This window comes from Rhinopithecus roxellana, chromosome 19 (genome assembly GCF_007565055.1).
Source record: "Rhinopithecus roxellana isolate Shanxi Qingling chromosome 19, ASM756505v1, whole genome shotgun sequence".
NCBI classification, from domain to species: domain Eukaryota; kingdom Metazoa; phylum Chordata; class Mammalia; order Primates; family Cercopithecidae; genus Rhinopithecus; species Rhinopithecus roxellana.
In genome coordinates this window covers 27188726-27210767 of record NC_044567.1, presented here as the reverse complement: position 1 = coordinate 27210767, position 22042 = coordinate 27188726, and positions in this window count along the sequence as shown.

Below are 22042 nucleotides of genomic sequence, written 5' to 3'. Positions count from 1 at the left end.
CTGGAGGGGAAATATGACCTCACCATGCTTAGCAGTACAAATACTAAGTGTGATGGTCACCTTTAATCGTGGAAGAGGGTGAACTGCCTATGGGCCAGGGTGCTAAACAGTGTGGTTATTTACATAGTTCTGGAGTTGGTTGTGAATGCTAATGCTCTCATGCCTCTGCTGCCTGAATGTGGGAATTGTCCTCTCCAATGGAGAGAAAAATATGTGACCTTTTGTGATGATCTTAATGTCAGCTGTTACATTCCTTTCAAAGGGTGTTAGTGGTCTAATTAACTTACCTGCTGATTCTGAAATCTGACCTTCACAAGACAGTGAGGTGGTAAAGTTCTCTCTGAACCTGGTTGGGGAGGGGTAAGGATGAGATCGTCCCGTGGCCAAGGAGTTAAACCCAAGGATAGGTTTGATTGAGCACATGGCTTGGTTGAGTTCCTGTGTGTGTTACTCCTTTTGCTCCAAGAGCTGCATTACCCTCTGATGACAAGTCGCTCTTGGAGGTGACTGGGGCACCATGAGCCCAGCCGAAGCAGGTGACTCCAACCCTCAGAGAGAGAGGGCCCTCAAGTGTCTGAGCTCACTCCACTACAAAGACTGCAACAGTGCTTTGTTAACCTGGGGAGTGATGTCAGATTTAATTTTGCTGTCAAAGGCTTCGTAAACCTCAGATGAAATGTATTCCAGAACCTAAATAATTCTTGCTGTTGTTATTGTTGTTCCTGAGATCAGGTCTTTTGTGATCATCTTTCATGACACTTGGTACAGCCATCCAACCCCCGCAGTGAAGGATGACTGGCTTGGTCAGTGTCGGCATGAAGGTAATCCATGACTCTCTCTCTCTCTTAGTGTAAATATATCTTCCCTGAGATTTGGCTTCAGACCTAGGATGAGAAAGGGAAGAAAGTGGAAAACATCTCACTTTACACATATGCTGAGTGCATTTAAGTGCACCCTAAATACCTACATCTACTTTATTTTATTATTTTAATTTAATTTATTATTATTATTTTTAGAAATGAGATCTTGCTCTGTCATGTAGGCTGGAGTACAGTGGTCCTATCCTAGCCCACTGCAGCCTCAAACTCCTGGGCTCAAGTGATCCTCCTGCCTCAGCCTCCTGAGTAACTGGAGCAACAGTTGTGCACCACCATGCCTGGTTGATTTTTTTTCTTTTTTGGTACAGATGGGGTCTTGCTATGTTGCCCAGGCTGGTCTTGAATTCCTGGGCTTAAGTGATCCTCCTACCTTGGCCTCCCAAAGTGCTGGAATTACAGGTGTGAGCCACTGTGCTCAGCCCCTCCACATTTACTTCAGCCCTCATCACTCAACTGGTACAATAATTACTGGGTTAGGGACCTGTATCCCTGTGTTAGCTAGGACTAGGTTGAGGCTTATGTAACTGAAAAGACCAGACAGTGAGAAAGCTTCAGGTATGGCTAGATCCAAGGGTTCAAATCATGGCATCAGGACTCAGTCTCCAACTTTCCTCATTCTGCTTCTGGTTGGTGTCATTCTCCACAACAGATGACCCTCCCAAATCTCCAGGATTACTTTATCTCTATAGCCAACAGTTCCAGTTTGACTGCGAAGACAGCTCATTTTCCCCAAAAGTAACAAAAAAGAACAACAACAAAAAAACAAAAACAACAACAAAAAAAGCAAACCTTCAAACTTAAATCCTATTGGTCTCTTACAGATCACATGCTCATGTCTGAGCCAATCAGTGCATTTAGGAGCTTGAGTGGCAAGGTCTGGGTCAACCTCTCAGTCCTCGGACCAGGCCTGGGTAGTCAGTTTCAACTGAACTGCAGGGACCAAATGTGAGAAGGGTGGTTCCCTGAAGGAAAATCTAGGTGTTGTCATCCAAAAGGAAGGGAGTGGATGCTGGGCAGAAAACCACAACTGTTAAGAGCAAATCTTGGCACTGCCTTTCTGAGCTCTTTAAGCTTGGGCAAGTTACTAAATGCTGCTGCGCTCAATTTCCTTTATTTTTGTTTTTTGAGACAGGGTCTCACTCCGTTGCCAGGGCTGGAGTGCAGTGGCTCAATCACAGCTCACTGCCGCATCAACCTCCTGGGTTCAGGTGATCCTCCCACCTCAGCCTCCTGAGTAGTTGGGATTACGGACGTGTGCTACCACACTGGGCTAATTTTTTGTATTTTTTGTAGAGACATGGTCTCACTACATTGTCCAGGCTCGTCTCGAACTTTTGAGCTTAACTTAGCTGCCTGTCTCAGCCTCTCAAAGTGCTGGGATTATGGGTGTGAGCCACCAGGCTTGGCCAGTTTCCTCATTTTTTAAATTAGGGAAATAGTAGTTCATAAGATTAAATAGGCCGGGCGCGGTGGCTCAAGCCTGTAATCCCAGCACTTTGGGAGGCCGAGACGGGCAGATCACGAGGTCAGGAGATCGAGACCATCCTGGCTAACACAGTGAAACCCCGTCTCTACTAAAAATACAAAAACTAGCCGGGCGAGGTGGCGGGCGCCTGTAGTCCCAGCTACTCGGGAGGCTGAGGCGGGAGAATGGCGCAAACCCGGGAGGCGGAGCTTGCAGTGAGCTGAGATCGGGCCACTGCACTCCAGTCCGGGCGACAGAGCGAGACTCCGCCTCAAAAAAAAAAAAAAAAAAAAAAAAAAAAAAAAAAAAAAAAGATTAAATAAGGTGATCGATGTAAAGTGCTTAATGCAAACAGTAAACACTCAGTTAAATGTCATGTTACAATAATAATATTAGCTATTATTTTTATTATGAAAGCTCCCTGATATATAATACATTAATATATTAAATAAATCTCTTGTGTTTCTGGTGTCTAGTATAATGCCCAACACATAGGAAATATGCAACGAATGGCTGTGGAGTGGATGAATAAGGACACTCAAAACTTTGAAATCATCATGTTATCCCTGACTATAAAGAAACAGTATAGGGAATTTAGGTTAATTTTATTTTATTATTTTGAAATATGTCAGACATACAGATGAATGAATAAAACACGTAACTACATCCTAAAGAGTAATAATGAGGTGACGCCCGAGTAACTACCAACCAGAGATTTGCAGAGGGGTCTTCACAAATCATTGAAAAATTAACCAATAGAAACAGATGTGTAAATAACAAATGATTGAATTAGCAGATGAGGGCATTAAACAGTGATTATAGCTAGACCCCCTTATCCACAGGGGATAAGTTCCAAGACCCCCAGTGGATGCCTGAAACCACAGATAGTACCGAGCAAAGGCAGATAATTTTTTATTTTATTTTTGAGAGCATGTGTGTTCTTTGCTGTGTATACTACACCTGGCTATATCATATGCCCTGCAGTATTGTCACATGGCAACAGAGCTAATCTGTCCTTCCATGTTTTATGCCCTGTGCTTCCTTTGCACTTTTATGAATGTAGGTTCTGTTGCCCATCTTCTCCCAGAAAAGCCAGGTTTCACTGCAATTGAAGACTTGCTTTGGAGGGTATCCTTTCTCTTTAATTAACTTCTTCAACTTTGCCAGAAATGTGGCAGCAACTTCTTCATCGGCAGATGCAGCCTCTCTCGTAGTATTTTTATTTTTCAGTCCAAAACTATTCCTGGATCTGGTTAGCCATCCCTCATTTGCAGTAAATGACTTGGTGTCACTCATTTCAGGGGATCCCTTGCTGAAGTCTTTGTATGAACGCAATGCTTTCTGCTGCAACATGTTGCCATCAATCAGGACACGTTTCTGTTCATGTCTTCCACCCACAGATTTAATTCCTTTTTCATCTTAACTAAGCACTTACCAGGCACTGTGGCCTTAAATTTGGAGTTTGAGGTGCAACAGCAAAACTAGCATGAATCTCTTTTTCCTTCTTCACAATTTCACGGATAGAAGATTCATTCTTACCATAGGTCTTAGCAACCTCAGCATAAATTTTTTTTCTTTCCTTATTAAGTCAAGAACTTTCATGTTTTTCCCTCAAAGGAAGCACTTTATGCTTCTCTTTGGCATACTTGAATTGCTAGCAGCACTACTCTTGTACTTTGGGGCCGTTACGAAGTAAAATAAAAGTTCCTTGAACACAAGAACTGCCGTACTTATACCTGACAGTCGATCTGATAACTGAGCAGGCTACTAAGTGACTAGCAGGGTGGGTAGTCTAGATGGCATGGATACACTGGACAAAGCAATGATTCATGTCCTGGCCGGGACAGAGCAGGGTGGCGTGAGATTTTATCACACTACTCAGAACAGCGTGTACCTTAAAACTTATGAATTGTTTATTTCTGGGATTTTCCATTTAATATTTTCAGACTGCAAATGATCACGGGTAACTGAAGCCATGGAAAGTGAAACTGTGGATGAGAGAGGACCACTGTAGAAATTTGCCCCAGACATTAAAAAACGTGGAGGAGAACATGAGCATAATGGGGAGACAATGGAAGGCATAAAAGAAAAACAAAAAACTACGGCTTGGGTGACAGAGCAAGACCCTATCTCTAAAAAAGTACAAATAAATAAAAATAAATTTAAAGCAACCAAATGGAACTTTAAAAAATATAAATTAAAATGCCTGAAATGAAAACGATATTGAATGGCTGGTCTGGCATGCAAGGAGCTTAGAAGTCAGCACTCCATCCTAGACAGCAGGTAAAAGCTTTATAAATTGAAAAATCAAGTCTTCTAAATCTGTCAGAGAAGTGGGGTCCTAAGGCAAACTGCTATCCCCAAAATTAGAGAGACAGACAGATACAGAGAATCACAACCTACCAGAGCAGAAAGCACTAGGGTAGGAAAAACTAAATTGTAATTGACAAATTCCTGGAGGGTCAGTATGGACAGGTCTGAAAGTTAAAAACTGCAGGGGGCCTGGTGATAGAGGAACCCTCATGCTTTTGTAGTTTTACGTGCAGGAGCACTACCCGGGCCTCAAAGTCAATGTCGGACAAAAACTGCCTCAAGCTTCTGGCAGAAGGAGGAGAAAGGACCCATTTGAAAATGTGCCAGAGCGTTGTGTGTGTGTGTGTGTGTGTGTGTGTGTGTGAGAGAGTGAGTGTGTGTGTGTGTGTTGTTCCTTTCAGATCCAGACCTACAGAACGTTCTGTTTTTCCTAACAAGGACTACCCTCAGAAGTAACTACTTTACCAGATCCTAACCTGCTGGGGTGTATCAGAGCCGAACCTACCCAGAGAAAGGAAAATACCCAACTCCAGCTGCCTTTAGTCTTCCACATGGCAGAAGGGAAATACCCAGTTCCAGCCGCATCTAGCCATCCTGTCTCACATAAGGAGTGGGGGCTGGAGACATCTGAGAAACAATGGTGAAATTCACAGTCCAGGGGCAAAGGCTCACCAAAAGACAAAGACCTAACTGTAACATTATAGAAGTCTTCCCCTCCCTCTGCCATACCTTACTTCTATATTACTTTTAAAATATATGTATATTTTTTATTTTAGATGGGGTATTGCTCTGTCACCCAGGCTGGAGTACAGTGATGTAATCATTAGCTCACTGTAATCTTGAACTCCTGGGCTCAAAGGATCCTCCTGCCTCAGTCTCCCAAGTAGCAGGACTACAGGTGCATGCCACCATGCATGGCTAATTTTATTTTTTTTTTGTAGAAACAGAGTTTTGCTATGTTGTCCAGCCAAGTCTCCAACTCCTGGCCTCAAGCAGTCCTCCCACCTCAGCCTCCCAAAGCACTGAGATTAAAAGATGTGAGCCACCATGCTTGGCTCACCTCTGTATTACTAAAGGTCTATTTAGTGTAGTTCCTTTTACCCAGTACATCATGTCCACCTTCCAACAAAAAATTACGAGGCACACTATGCTGGGCACAGTGGTTCATGCCTGTAATGCCAGCACTTTGGGAGGCCGAGGTGGGTGGATCACTTGATGTCAGGAGTTCGAGGCCAGCCTGGCCAACATGGTAAAACCCTGTCTCTATTAAAAATACAAAAATTAGCTGGGTGTGGTGGTGTGCACCTGTAGTCCCAGCTACTTGGGAGGCTGAGGTGAAAAGATCGCTTGAACCTAGGAGTTGGAGGTTGCAGTGAGCCAAGATTGTGCCACTGCACTCCAGCCTGGGTGACAGAGTGAAAACTGCCTCAAAAAAAAAAAAAAAAAAAAAAAAAAAAAAAAAAAAAAAAAAAAAAAAAAAAAAAAAAGGCATACTAAAAGACAAACAAACAAACAAACAAAAATCCCCATCATTTGAAGAGACTACACAAGCATCAGAACCAGGATCAGATATGGCAGGAACATTGAAATTATCACACAAGTAATTTTTTAAGATCATGATGAACATGCTGAGGGCTTTAATGGAAAAATAGACAATATTAAAGAACAAATGGATAATGTAAGCAGAGAGATGAACAGTCTAAGACAGAATTAAGAAAAAGTGCTAGAGATCAAAAACACTGTAACAGAAATGAAGGATGGTTTTGGTGGACTCATTATGGCTAAAGACATGGCTAAAGGATGATTCTCTGAGCTTGAGGATATGACAATAGAAACTTCCAAAAGTGAAAAAAGAGAAAAAAAGACAAAACAAAACCACAATGGCATATCCGTGATGAGCTGTGGGACCATTAAAAAAAGGAACAACAGATATAATGGGAATTTTTATCTTCCACACCTTCCCTGCCTTTTGTGGTATTGAGCATCTTACATGATTCTAATTTTACTTTTTTTTTTTAACTTTTCTTCAGTAGTTGCTCTAGAGTTTGCAATATACATTCACAACTAAGCCAATTCTATTTATTTATTTATTTACAGACAGAGTCTCCCTCTGTCATCCAGGTTGAGGTGCAGTGGCATGAACTCAGCTCACTGCAACCTCCACCTCCCAGGTTCAAGTGATTCTCCTGCCTCAGCCTCCCAAGTAGCTAGTACTACAGGCATGCATGACCACAGATTTTTGTATTTTTAATAGAGATGGGGTTTCAGCATGTTGGCCAGGCTGGTCTCGAACTCCTGACCTGAAGTGATCTGCCCATCTTGGCCTCCCAAAGTGCTGGGATTACAGGCAAGCCACTGTGCCTGGCCTCAGATCTCTTTTATTACCATTATACTACTTCATGAGTAGTATGTATATCTTACAACAGGAAAATATTCCTAATTCCTCCCTATAATCCTTTGTGGCCTTGCTGTCATTCATTTCACTTATACGTAAGTGTATATATACAAAGCATATATATATACATTGTGGCTATTACTATTTTGAACAAACTATTTTCTGTTAGATCAATTAATAATAGGAAAAATAAAACTTTTTATTGTTTTCCTCATTTATTCCTTCTTTGATACTCTTTACTTATGTAGATTCAAGTTTCTGACCTACATCATTTTTCTTTTCTGTAAGAACCTCTTTTAATATTTCTTCAAGGCAAGTCTACTGCCAACAGATTTCCTCAATTTTTGTTTGCCTGAGAACATCCGTATTCCTGGATTCTGTGCCCATGGATTCAAACAACTGTGGGTCGAAAATACTTGAAAAAAAAATGGATGGTTGTGTCTGTAGTGAACATGTACAAACTTTTTTCTTGCTATTATTTTCTAAACAATACAGTATAACAACTATTCACTTAGTATTTACATTGTATTAGATATTATAAATAATCTAGAGGTAATTTAAAGTATAGTGGAGGATATTGTGTAGGTTGTACAAATACTATACGCTGTTATATAAGGGGCTTGGGCATCCTTGGACATTGGTATCTCTGGGGGTCCTGGAACAAATCCTCCATGGATACTGAGGGGCAACTGAACTTGGGTATAAATTCAACAAAATATGTGTAACATTATTAAAACTACAAAACTCTAGGCTGGTCTGATGGTAGTGGGTTATCAGAACTTATTAACACTAGTGTCACTAAAGTTGGTATTTTCCATGTTTATGAATAGGAAACTTCAATATTATCAAGATGTTAATTCTTCCCAACTTGATCTATAGATTCAATGCAATCCCAATGAAAATTCCAACATGTTATTTGTGGATATAAACAAATTGATTCTCAAGTTTATAGAGAGAGGCAAAGGATCTAGAACAGTCAACTCAATATTGAAAAAGAACAGTTGGAAGACTAACACTACCCAACTTCAAGATTTACTATGTACTGTATTGTTTACTTACCATGAAGCTACAGTGATCAAGACAGTGTGGTATTGGTGAAAAAGTAAACAAGTGGGTCAATGGAACAAAATAGACACCCCAGAAATAGACACAGTCAACTTATCTTTGTTAAAGTAGCAAAGGCAATGCAATGGAACAAGGATTGTCTTTTCTGCAAATGGTGCTGGAACGATTGGACATCTACATGCAAAAAATCAATCTGGATTGACTTTATATTCTCCATAAAAGTTAACTCAAAATGGATCATAGACCTAAATGTAAAATGCAAAACTGTAAAATTCCTAGAATATAGCATAGGAGAAAACATAGATGACCTTGGGTATGCCAATGATTTTTTAGGTACAACAGAAATGGTGCAATACATAAAAGGCATAATTGATAAGCTGGATATCATTAAAATGAAAAACTTCTGCTCTCCCAAAGACAATGTCAAGAGAATAAGAAGCCTGGCACAGTGGCTCATGCCTGTAATCCCAGCACTTTGGGAAGTCACAGCAGGAATACTGCTTGAGCTCAGGAGTTTGAGACCAGCTTGGACAATATAGTAAGACCCTGTCTCTACAAAAATTTTTTTTTTTAAATTAGGTGTGGTGGCACATCCCTATATTCCCAGGTACTTGGAAAGCTGAGATGGGAGGATCACTTGAGCCAGGAGTTCGAGACACAGTGAGCTATGATCATGCCACTACACTCCTGCCTGAGTGACAGAGTGAGATCATGTCTCTAAAACGAAAAAGAAAACGAAAGACCCCAATTTAAAAATGGGCAAAAGACCATAACAGACATTTCACTGAAAAATATATAGAGATGGCAAGTAGGCATATGAAAAGAAGTTTAACATCATATGCCATTAGGGAATTGAAAGTTGAAACAACAGTGAGGTACTACTACACACCCATTAGAATGGCTCACATCCAAAAGCTGAAAACACCAAATGCGGACTGAGGAGGATATAGATCAATAGGAACTCTCATTCATTGTCGGTAGCAATGCAAAATGATACAGTCACTTTACATGATGGTTTGACAGTTTTTTTACAAAACTAAATAAACTCTTACCATGTGATCCAGCAATCACACTCCTTGGTATTTACTCAAATGAGTTGAAAACTTATTTTCATACAGAAGCTTGTACGTGGATGTTTACAGCAGCTTTATTCATAATTGCCAAAATTTGGAAGCAACTAAGACGTCCTTCAGTAGATGGATACATAAATATACATAAATAAACTGTGGCACATTTAGACAATGGAATATTATTAGTATTATTATTATTTGAGACAGGGTCTCATTCTGTTTCCCAGGTTGGAGTGCAGTGGCCCAATCACAGCTCACTGCAGCCTCAACCTCCCTGCCTCAGGTGATTCTCTCAGCTCAGCCTCTCAAGTAGCTGGGACTAGTTATGTGCCAAAATGCTCAGCTAATTTTAAAAATTTTTTGTAGAGATGGGGTTTCACTATGTTGTCCAAGCTGACCTCAAACTCCTTGGCTCAAGCAATCTGCCCACCTCGGGATCCCCAAGTGCTGGGATTACAGGCATGAGCCACCATGGCTGACCAACAATGGAATATTATTTAGCAACAAAAAGAAATAAACTATTAAGGTATGAAAACACAGAGGAAGTTAAATGCATATTGCTAAGTAAAAGAAGCCCATCTGAGAAGTATATGTACTACATGATTTCAACTATGTGTCATTCTGGAAAAGGCAAAATTATAAACACGATAAAAAGATCAGTGGCTGCCAGTTGGAGGAGAGAGGGAGGGAGGGAGGGACGAACAGGTAGAGCACAGAGGACTTTTAGGGCAGTGAAACTATTCTGTATGATACAGGTTGAGCATTCAAGTCCAAAAATATAAAGTCTGAAATGCTCCAAAATCCAAAACTTTTAAACATCATGTTGGGATGCTCAACTGGTACATCTATAATGCAAATATTCCAAAATCAGAGAAAAATATGAAATCCAAAACACTTCTGTTCCCAAGCATTTTGGATAAGGAATACTTAACCTGTACTACAATGGTGGATGCATGTCATCATACGTTTGTCAAAACCCATAGAATGTGCAATGCTAAGAGTAAACCTTAATGTAATCTATGGACTTTGGGTGATAATGATGTGTCAATATAGGTTTATTGACATAAGTACAAATGCACCTCTGTGGCATGGGATGCTGATAGTGGGGGGAGGGGGTTGTTCATGTGTGAAGATAGGAGAACATGGGAACTCTCTGTACTTTCCCCTCAGTTTTGGTGTGATCCTTTAGGTTTGTGAACTTTTCTACAAAATAAAGTTTATTAATTTAAAAATATATTGAATGGAATTTGTAACAGATTAGACACTGCAGCAAAAAAGGTCTGTAAACTTGAAAACACAGCAATGGAAAGTATTCAAAATGAAATGTGCAGAGAAAAATGTGGAAAAATTTAAACAAGTTATTAGAGAGCTATGGAACAATATCAAGAAGTCTAATGCACATGCAATTGGAGTTCCTGAAGGAGAAGACAGATGGGAAAAATATCTGAATAAATGATTAATGAATTTCTTTCCTAGTTTGAAGAAAACTATAAATCTATGGATCTAATAAGCTCAACAAACTCCAAACTGAATAAACAACCAAATTATGTCATACCATACCGTAATTACGGAAAGCAGTGATAAAGAGAAAAATCTTAAAAGCAGCTGGTGGAGTGAGAGAAGATGCTTTATGTGCAGAGGAACAAAGATAAGAATGACAGAAGTCTTCTCTTCTAAAAGTATGCATGCCAAAAGTAAATAGAACAACGTCTTTAAATTACTGATAGAAACAAAACAAAACAAAACAAAACTGTTAACCCTAAATTTTACAGCCAGCAAAAATGTATTTCAAAAATAGAGAACAAATAAAGACTTTCTCTGGAGATAACAAAGCTAACAGAATTCATCACAAGCAAACCTGCACTATAAGAAATATTAAAAGAGGTTCTTAAGGCAGAAGAAAATGATACTAGATGAAAATTAGTATCAGTCAGGTGCAGTGGTTCACACTTGTAATCCCAGGACTTTGGAAGGCCAAGGCAGGAGGATTGCTTGAGCCCAGGAGTTCGAGACCAGCCTGGGCAACATAGTGAGACTCCATCTTTATTTTAAAAATAAATAAATAAATAAGAAAATTAGAATCTATACAAAGGAATAAAAAGTGCCACAAGTGGTAAAGGTATAGGAAAATATAACAGATTTTTCCCTCACTTTTAAATCTCTTGAAAAGATAACCGATAGCTTAAAGCAAAAACAGAAAGTATTGTGGGATTTATAGCATACGTACAGGTCTGACAAAAATAGCACAGATGGGAAAAGAGATATGAAAGTGTACTGTTGTAAGGTTCATATGCTAAATGTGAAGTAAACACAGACTGTATTACATTAAAAATGTATAGTAGGAACTTCAGAGCAGCCACTAAAAGTAAACACACAAATAGCTCTGGGTAAGACAATAGTGGAGATTAAAATGGAATCATAAAAAATACTCAAGCAATGCAAAAAGAAGACCGGAAAAGAGGATCAAAAGAACAAAGAAGAGATGGAACAAATAGAAGACAAATGGTAGGATGAGCACAATATAATTTTATATATTTAATTTTCTTTAATATTTATTGATAATGTTTTACCATTTCTGTGTAGAACCTTTGCACATCTAGTGAAGATTTGTTCCTAGAATTGTTATGCCTTCTGATGCTATTGTAAATGATATTTAAAAAATTTTATTTCAACATGCTTACCACCAGATTATAACATTTAATTGGTTCTAGTCATATTTATATTGTGTCTAGAAACTTTGTACATTTACTTATTAATTCTAATAGTGTGTGCATATTCCTTTGGCTTTTCTGTGTATCAACTGTGTTGTCTGCAAATATTGGTAGTTTCTTCCTTTATAACTTTTATATCATTCGTTTCTTTTTCTTACCTCATTGCATTGGTTAGGACCTCTAGTATAGTGCTTTTTGCAGATAACTTTTATTATATAAAGGAAGTTTCCTTCTATTCAAAGTTTTCTTTCCTTAAACCAAGAATGGATGTTGAGTTTTATCAAATGCTTTTCTGCATTTGTAGATAATGATCATATGATTTTTCTCCTTTATTATGTGAAAGTGGAAATTTCTCATTGATTTTAAATGTTAAACTAATCTTGCTTTCTCATGATGTACAATAGTCCCCACTTATCTGTGGGGAATATGTTGCAAGACCCCACCCCAATGGATATCTGAAACTGCAGATAGTACCAAACCCTATGTATACTATGTATTTTCCTATGACTGCATACCCATGAGAAAGTTTAATTTATAAATCAAGCACAGTGACAGATTAACAATAACTAATAAAATAGAACAATTATAACAATATACTATAATAAAAGTTATGTAAATATCTTATTGTATTGTACTCACCCTTCTTGTAATAAGTGAGATGAGACGATGCCTACATGATGAGATGAAGTGATGGAGTAGGGTGGTGCAAGATTTTATCATGCTATTCAGAACAACATGCAATTTAAAACACGAATTGTTGGCTGGGCATAGTGGCTTACGCCTGTAATCCCAGTACTTTGGAAGGCTGAGGCAGGAGGACCACCTGAGGTCAGGAGTTAGAGACCAGCCTGGTCAACATGGTGAAACCTTGTCTCTACTAAAAATATAAAAAATAACCAGGCATGGTGGCACGTGCCTGCAATCCCAGCTACTGGGGAGGCTGAGGCAGGAGAATCGCTTGAACTCTGGAGTCAGAGGTTGCAGTGAGCCGAGATTACGCCATTGCACTCCAGCTTACGCAACACAGAGAGACTCCGTCTCAAAACAAACAAACAAACAAACAAACAAACAAACAAACAAAACACATGAATTGTTGGCCGGGCGTGGTGGCTCAAGCCTGTAATCCCAGCACTTTGGGAGGCCGAGATGGGCGGATCACGAGATCAGGAGATCAAGACCATCCTGGCTAACACAGTGAAACCCTATCTCCACTAAAAAATACAAAAAACTAGCCGGGCGAGGTGGCGGGCGCCTGTAGTCCCAGCTACTCAGGAGGCTGAGGCAGGAGAATGGCGTAAACCCAGGAGGCGGAGCCTGCAGTGAGCTGAGATCCGGCCACTGCACTCCAGCCTGGGCGACAGAGAGAGACTCCGTCTCAAAACAAAACAAAACAAAACAAAACAAAACATGAATTGTTTATTGCTAGAAATAAACAGTTTATTTCCATTTCATATTTTTGGACCACAGTTTACTGCAGGAAGGTCACTAAAACCATGGAAAGTGAAACCACAGATAAGGGAGGAATACTATAGGATACATTATCTTTTTCATACATTACTGAATAAGATTGCCAATATTTTGTTTATGGTTTTTGAATCCATGTTCATGGGTGAGGTTTACCTGAAATTTTCCTTTTCTTTTTTTTTGAGACAGGGTCTCACTTTGTTGCTCAGGCTGGAGTGCAGTGGTGCAATCTTGGCTCACTGCAACCTCCGCCTCTTGGGCTCAAGTGATCCCCCTGCTTCAGCCTCCCAAGTAGCTGAGACTACAGGCATGCACCACCATGTCTGGCTCATTTTTGTATTTATTTGTAGAGCGGGGATTTCACCTTGTTGCCCAAGCTTGTCTCAGACTCCTGGGCTCTAGCAATCTACCCACCTCAACCTTCCAAACTGCCTGTAGCATGAGCCACTGTGCCTGGCCGAAATTTTTCTTTTTTGTACTGTCAGATTTGGCACCAAGTTAATGCTAAGTTAATAAAATGAGTTGAGGGAATGAGGCCTTCTTTTTTTTACATGCTTTGAAATAGCTTGTATACAATTAGAATGATTTATTATTTGAGTGTCTGGAACTTGCTGGTGTTGCCAGCAGGGCCTGGAGTTTAATATGTGAGAAGGTTTTAATTTACACATTCAATTTCTTTCATGATTATAGGATTGTTTGGGGTTTCTCTTTTAGTCAGTTAGATTTTCCTGAGAGTGGTTCTGTTTTTTAGAAGATTTCAAATTTAGTGACACAAAAATGTTCAACAATGTCCTCTTATTTTGTTTCAATATCTGCAGCCTTTATATTTCTATCAGTATTTCATTCTAGATATTGTTTATTTATGCTTTCTTTCTTTATTTCTTGGTCAGTCTTACCAGAGGTTTGTCATTTTTATTAGTCTTTTCAGAGGAACGTTTGGCTTTGCTAATCTTCTCCATTGTGTTTATTTTCCATTTCATTAATTTCTATGCTTCTCTTTATTTCTTTTCCTACCTTTCTTGAGTTCATTTTGCTGATGTGTTTCTAACTTCATAAAATGGATGTTTAGTTCATTAGTATTTAGTTTTTTTCTTTTCTTTTTCTTTCTCTTTTTTTTTTTTTTTTTTTTTTGAGACGGAGTTTTGCTCTTGTTGCCCAGGCTGGAGTGCTGTGGCACGATCTCGGCTCACCGCAACCTCCGCCCCAGGTTCAAGTGACTCTCCTGCCTCAGCCTCCCGAGTAGCTGGATTCCAGGCAGGCACCACCATGCCCAGCTAGTTTCATATTTTTAGTAGAGACGGTGTTTCTCCATGTTGGTCAGACTGGTCTTGAACTCCTGACCTCAGGTGATCCGCCGCCTCAACCTCCCAAAGTGCTGGGATTACAGCTGTGAGCCTCGGCGCGCAGGCTTCTTTTCTTTTCTTTCTTTCTTTCTTTTTTTTTTTTTAAACATAGCCTTTTGGGCCATAAATTTTCCTCAGAATTGTTTAATCTATCCCAAAAGTTTTGCTATGTATTTTCATTACAGTTCCATACTCAATATTTTCTAATTTCTGCTGTTTTCTTCTTTGAGCCCCTGGTTATTTAAACATGGGTTTCTTAATTTATAAGTATATGTGGATTTTCTATTAACTATTCTGTTACTGATTTCTACCTTAACTTCATTGTTGTCACAGAATGTATTCTGTATGATTTCAATACTTAAAAAATATAATGAGATTTGCCTTATGACCTGGTATATAGGCAACTTTTGTAAATATTCCATGTGTGCTTGAAAAGCATGTGTTTCTGCAGTTGTTGGGTATGGTGTTCTAAATATGTCTGTGATGGCAATGAAAACGCACCACTCAGCTCTTCTGCTAAATATGCGTACAGTGGTCATGAACGTGTTGCAACTCAGCTCTCCTGCTCTGGGGTGCACAGTTGACTGGCAGCCCTAACCACTATTCCTTTGGATCCAACAATGCATTTGTGCTGAGACCACTCTTCCTCTGAGCTGCTTCCAGCTTGTGGAGCTGAGCTTGTCATGGTTACTAGTGCAGGGCCCATTTCTGTGGGATTTGAGACTTTTTAAATGGGCAACTTTGGTTCAAAGGCATCCCATCAGCCTGGCCATGTGGTTTATAGAATTGCACTGTAGTCTGAGACTCTACCTACTCAAGCGTTCTTCCTTTTCTCGCTCTTTTCAGATTGGTATTGTGGGCAGAAGGCTCTCTCTGCCTGCTCCTGCTTCCTTTCCTTTATCCTTCACGGGCAGTTTCCCCAAGACACCTCTAGCATGTCTAATCTCATCTTGGCACCTGTTTCCTGAATTGATATAATGTCCCTTTGGTCAGTTGTACTGCATGTGTTGTTCAAATCTTCTGTATCCTTACTGATGTTTTTTCCTGTTTGTTCTGTTTGTTCTACCAGTTACTGGAAGAGGTGTGTTAAAAATGTCCCACCATGGTTCCTGATTTATTTATTTCTCTCGGTAATCTCTTGGTAATTACCAATTTTTGAGATATATATATCAAGTATATATATAAAAATATATATGTATATAATTTCAGACCTTATCCCCCATGCAGAATTTTTGCCTAATGTATTTCGAAAGTTATTGAGTATGTAAATTTAAAAGTCTTTGCATTGAACTGAATTGTTTAACATCTTGAAGTGACATCTGTCTCTAGCAATGCTTTTTGCTTTAAGTCTACTTTGCTCATTAACACAGCTAATCCCAGTACACATTTTCTTAGTAGTCTTTTTCCACCCTTTTGCTTTTAGACTTTCCCTATACTCTTGTTTATGTTTCTTATGAATAGCATATAATTTGATTTTTAAAAAATTCATTCTGAGAAGTTTTGTATTTTAGATGAAACATCTAATTCATTTATATTTGTCATTGTTTTTCATATTTGTGGGTCTGTAGCTATTATACCTTTTGTTTTACTACTATTTTCCCACAAGTTCCATTCTTTCTCTACTTTCTTGCCCTCTTTTAGACGCTTTGTTGTTTTTCCCATTTCTACTTTTTCCCTCCACCGATTTGAGAACTGTTTCTATTCTGTAAATGGAATCTCCAGAAATAGCAGCAAATAACTTAGCAAAATCAAAGTTACTTAGCAATTCTACTCTTTTTCAGAAAAATAGGAAATCTTACAACTTCCACTTATGCCTTCCTGATAGATATGCTGTTATTGTTGTGCATTTAATTCTGTCACGTTTTCTTTCTTTTTTTTTTTTTTTTCTTTTTTTTTTTTTTTTTTTTGAGGCGGAGTCTTGCTCTGTCTCCCAGGCTGGAGTGCAGTGGCCGGATCTCAGCTCACTGCAAGCTCCGCCTCCTGGGTTCCCGCCATTCTCCTGCCTCAGCCTCCCAAGTAGCTGGGACTACAGGCGCCCGCCACCTCGCCCGGCTAGATTTTTGTATTTTTAGTAGAGACGGGGTTTCACTGTGTTCGCCAGGATGGTCTCGATCTCCTGACCTTGTGATCCGCCCGTCTCGGCCTCCCAAAGTGCTGGGATTACAGGCTTGAGCCACCGCGCCCGGCACGTTTTCTTTCAAAACCCCACAAGTCTATTACTATTGCTTTAAATGTCCAATATTTCACCTATTTTTTCACTTTTTTGTGTTTTACTTCCTCTCGTTCTCTACATCTTCCATCTGAACTAATTTTTCTTCTGCCAGAATTGAAGGTTTGTTAGTACCAATGTGTCTCAGTTTTTGTTTGCTTGAAAATGACTTTTCCTCCTTAATTGTGAATATAGAGTTGAAAATGAACAGGCTGGGTGCGGTGGCTCAAGCCTGTAATCCTAGTACTTTAGGAGGCCGAGACGGGCGGATCGCGAGGTCAGGAGATCGAGACCATCCTGGCTAACACAGTGAAACCCCGTCTCTACTAAAAAAAAAACTACAAAAAACTAGCCGGGCGAGGTGGTGGCGCCTGTAGTCCCAGCTACTCGGGAGGCTGAGGCAGGAGGATGGCGTGAACCTGGGAGGCGGAGCTTGCAGTGAGCTGAGATCCGGCCACTGCACTCCAGCCTGGGCGACAGAGCGAGACTCCGTCTCAAAAAAAAAAAAAAAAAAAAAAAGAAAGAAAATGAACAATCATCTTTTCTCAGCACATTGAAGATATCATACACTGTCTTTTGATTTCAGTTGCTGCTAATGAGTAGTAAATTGTCTGCAACTCTTAAAAATAATCTGTCTTTTCTCTTTCACTGTTATTAAGATATTCTCTTTGTCTTTGGTGCTCTGCAACTTCACTATGATAGAGATAAGTGCTAGCTAGCTAAATAGTTAGATAGATATTTATATTTTCCCATGTTATGATTCTTGTAAATCTGTCCCCTGAGTTCTTTTTTTCTAGAAGTTCTTTAGATTCTTTTTCAAAATCACTTAATCATTTTCTTAGTTTCTTTTTCTTGCATACATTTTCAGGCATGAGTTTTATTTTTATTAAGTGTATCAAACATGGTTATTTAAAAGTATTTCTTATTATTTCAAGATCTGAAGTTTTTGCAGGATTGTTCTAGCTACCTGCTGCTTCTTGTACTTAGTTCTTAAATGCCCTATTTTATTGTGTAGTTACTTTCTCTCTGTCTCTCTGTCATTTAACTTTAAACTGATCGTTTTCCTTGACATTTTATGTGTGGGAATACTTTGAAGTCTGGGATAAATTTGGCTTCCTCTATAAAGGATTCACTTTTGCTTCTGCCAGGTTCTGGAGGCATTACTATTTCTGGGATCACTCCAGTTACATTCTCCACTTAGTCTATCCAGACCACCCAGAGTGTGGGTTTTTTGCTATAAACTGTGTCATGGACAGCTTGTGGTTTGAATGTTTAGTGATGATTCTTGGCACATGTGTCTACACGACACACACATACACATACACACACGTCTTACTCTCCTCAGTGCAAGTGTGAGGCAGATCTCTACTGCAGTCTTCAGGAGAACGTGGGAAATGTTCCTTTTTTGTTTGTTTGTCTGAGACAGAGTTTTGCTCTTGTTGCCCGGGCTGGAGTGCAGTGGCACGATCTCGGCTCACTGCAACCTCCGCCTCCCGGGTTCAAGCAATTCTCCTGCTTCAGCCTCCTGAGTAGCTGGGATTACAGGTGCACACCACTGTGCCTGGCTAAGTTTTGAGTTACAGTGTAATTTTGTTACATGCATAGATCACATAGTGGCAAAGTCAGGGTTTTTAGGGTATTCATCACTCAAATACATTGTACCAATTAAGTAGTCTCTCATCATTCACTTCCCCCTATCCTCTCACCCTTTCTTTCTTTCTTTTTTTTTTCTTCTTTTTTTGAGAACGAGTTTTGCTCTTGTTGTCCAGGCTGGCGTGCAGTGGTGCGATCTCGGCTCATTGCAACCTCCACCTACCGGGTTCAAGCAATTCTCGTGCTTCAGCTTCCCAAGTAGCTGGGATTACAGGCACCCGCCACCACACCCAGCTAATTTTTGTATTTTTAGTAGAGACAGGGTTTCACCATGCTGGCCAGGCTGGTCTCGAACTCCTGACCTCAGCTGATCCACCCGCCTCGGCCTCCTGAAGTGCTGGGATTACAGGTGTGAGCCACCGTGCCCGGCCTGAATGTGGGAAATGTTTTAAAATTTTCCTTTACACCAAGGGGATAGGCTTTGGAAACATCCCAGCTTTATGGTGGAAGATCACTTATTAAACTCCTCATCTTGGTCAGAAGGTGGGCTTTGTCTCTTTTTTCACAGTCTTGTGAGGCCATGAATACCAAAGGTCAAAGTCAGCAGGCTTAGTAAATGCCTTTGGAACACAGTGCTATACCCACATCCCTCAACTACTCCACTAAATCCCTGGACTAAGAATTGTTCATTTTTCTGCTTATTCACTGATGCTCTTAAATTATTTTTAATCCAGAATTTTTAGTTATTTTCAATAAGTATATTGATTCACTTGCCATGTTTCCAGAAATGGAGATCAGTTTTATTAAAAAAAAAAAAAAAAAAAAAGCCAGGTGCAGTGGCTCACGCCTGTAATCCCAGCACTTTGGGAGGCCGAGGCAGGCAGATCACAAGGTCGGGAGATCGAGACCATCCTGGCTAACACGGTGAAAACCCGTATCTACTAAAAATACAAAAATTAGCTGGGCGTGGTGGCGGGCGCCTGTAGTCCCAGCTACTCAGGAGGCTGAGGCAGGAGGATGGCGCGAACCTGGTAGGTGGAGCCTGCAGTGAGCCAAGATCGTGCCACTGCACTCCAGCCCTGGGAACAAAGAGAGACTCCGTCTCAAAAAAAAAAAAGACTCATGTTTTATAATTCAACAGTCTTCATTTAAATAGTACCAATATACAGTGTCCACTGAAAATCCACTGTAATGTTAATGGATTAATCATACTGCATGTTTGCAAAGCTCTTTTAACTTTTCAAATTGCTTTCACATGTATCTGTGGTTCTCAAGCGGGGTGGGACTGCCCTTCAGGGGAGTTTTGAAAATTTGAAGGAGTTGTTTAGATTGTCATTATGGATGGGAGCCATTACCAGCATTTAGTGGGGAGCCAAAGATGCTAGACTCCTACAGTGCCTAGGGCAGTCCTGCCCAAAGAATAATTGTGCTATGTCTCATATGACTTTTTGGTATCCCTTAGTCATTCAGAGACTGAATATTATACCTTGTCCTGTGTCATAGCATAGGGGCTTATTTTAATTCTTCTTTTTAAATTTTATTTTATGTTTATTTATTTATTTATTTTGAGATGGAGTTTCGCTCTTGTTGCCCAGGCTGGAGTGCAATAGTGCGATCTCAACTCACTGCAACCTCTGCCTCCTTGGTTCAAGCAATTCTCCTACCTCAGCCTCCCGAGTAGCTAGGATTACAGGCATGTGCCACCACACCTGGCTAATTTTTTATATTTTTAGTAGACATGGGGTTTCTCCATGTTGGTCAGGCTGGTCTTGAACTCCTGACCTCAGATGAGCTGCCTGCCTCGGCCGCCCAAAGTGCTGGGATTACAGGCATAAGCCACTACACTAGTTATAATGAACTATATAGTTCATTATAACTAGATGCCTGTTTTATTTTTGTGGAGACAGCGTGTCTCTGTGTCACAGAGTGCAGCGGCATGATCACAGCTCACTGCAGCATCAAACTCCTCGACTCATGAGATCCTCTCACCTCAGCCTCCAAGTAGCTAGGACTATAGGCATGTGCCACCAGGACCAGCTAATTTAAAAAAAAAAAAAAATATATATATATATATATATATATATATATATATAGAGAGAGAGAGAGAGAGAGAGAGAGAGAGAGAGAGAGAGAGAGAGAGAGAGAGAGAGAGAGAGAGAGAGAGAGAGAGAGAGAGTAGAGATGGGGGTCTTGCTATGTTGCCCAGACTGGTCTTGAACTCCTGGGCTCAAGTGATTCTCCTACCTCAGCTCCTCAAAGTGCTGGGATTACAAGTGTGAGCCACTGTGCCTGGTCATGCTTCTCTTCTTCATAAGGACCGGTTTGTTTGTAAGATCTTCTTCTTCCTCAATTTTTCCACTTTGATAATTTTTAATTTGTCTTGGCATGTTATTCTTACTTCAATTAAGATTATATATCTCTTGTTTCTTATCATATGCAAACAAGCCTGGTTTGTTTTCATTTATCCTAACAGGTTCATTGTGGTGAACACCTGTACCTCTGTTCCTTGATTTCCTTAAGTTCTAAATCCAAGATAATATGTTCATTATAACTAGTTGCTATCATTTCATTCCTTCAGTGTGTCTTCTAATGGAATCATGCCAAGGCAGTCATGGGTTGCAACACAAATTTGTATGTATCTATCTACCCTTCATACTATACGTTGGACATCATTTTTGGAGGAATTATGTTTGTAGGTATATTGTCTCTGAATTTAATTTCAGGATAGTGAAAGAGGACTTTACAGAATATTTGTTTAGAAATTAGGTCTGGCTGGGCACTGTGGCTCATGCCTGTAATCCTACCACTTTGGGAGGCCAAGGCAGGTGGATCACTTAAGGTCAGGAGTTTGAGACCAGCCTGGCCAACATGGTGAAACCTTGTTTCTACCAAAAAATACAAAAATTAGCCAGGTGTCATGGCAGGCACGTGTAATCCCATCTACTTGGGAGGCTGAGGTGAGAGGCTCACTTGAGCCTGGGAGATGGATGTTGCAGTGAGCTGAGATGATGCCACTGCAGTCCAGCCTGGACAACAGAGCAAGACTCCATCTAAAAAAAAAATTAGGTCTGATAGGGTCTAATAGGGTTAAGAACACAGACATATATGTTTCCTTTCATTCTTCTAAAAACTCTGTTGGGTAGATACTTTTATTTATTTTTTGATAGGAGAGGAAACTTAGGCTTAGAAAGGCAAAATAACTTGTCCAAGGTCTCTGAGATCTTTAATTAGGCTTGATTACAAGGTGGCTGACACCCTGCATCCCACCACTGATGTCTAGCAAAATGTCCATTTATTCTGTCAATGAGTATGCACGGTGCAGCTGTGAGCAGTGACAGTGCTGGGTGCTGTGTAGAAGGCAGAAATATGTAAATCACAGTCCCACCCTCCAGGAGAGGAGAGAAGATTTGCTAGAAGCCCAGAGGCCAAGTACAACCCAGCAGCATCATTGTCATCAGAGCAGCACAAAAGCAGGAGGCCACTCTGCTGAAGAGACCTAGGAAGGAGGAGTATATGGAAGAAGTACATTGGCTAGA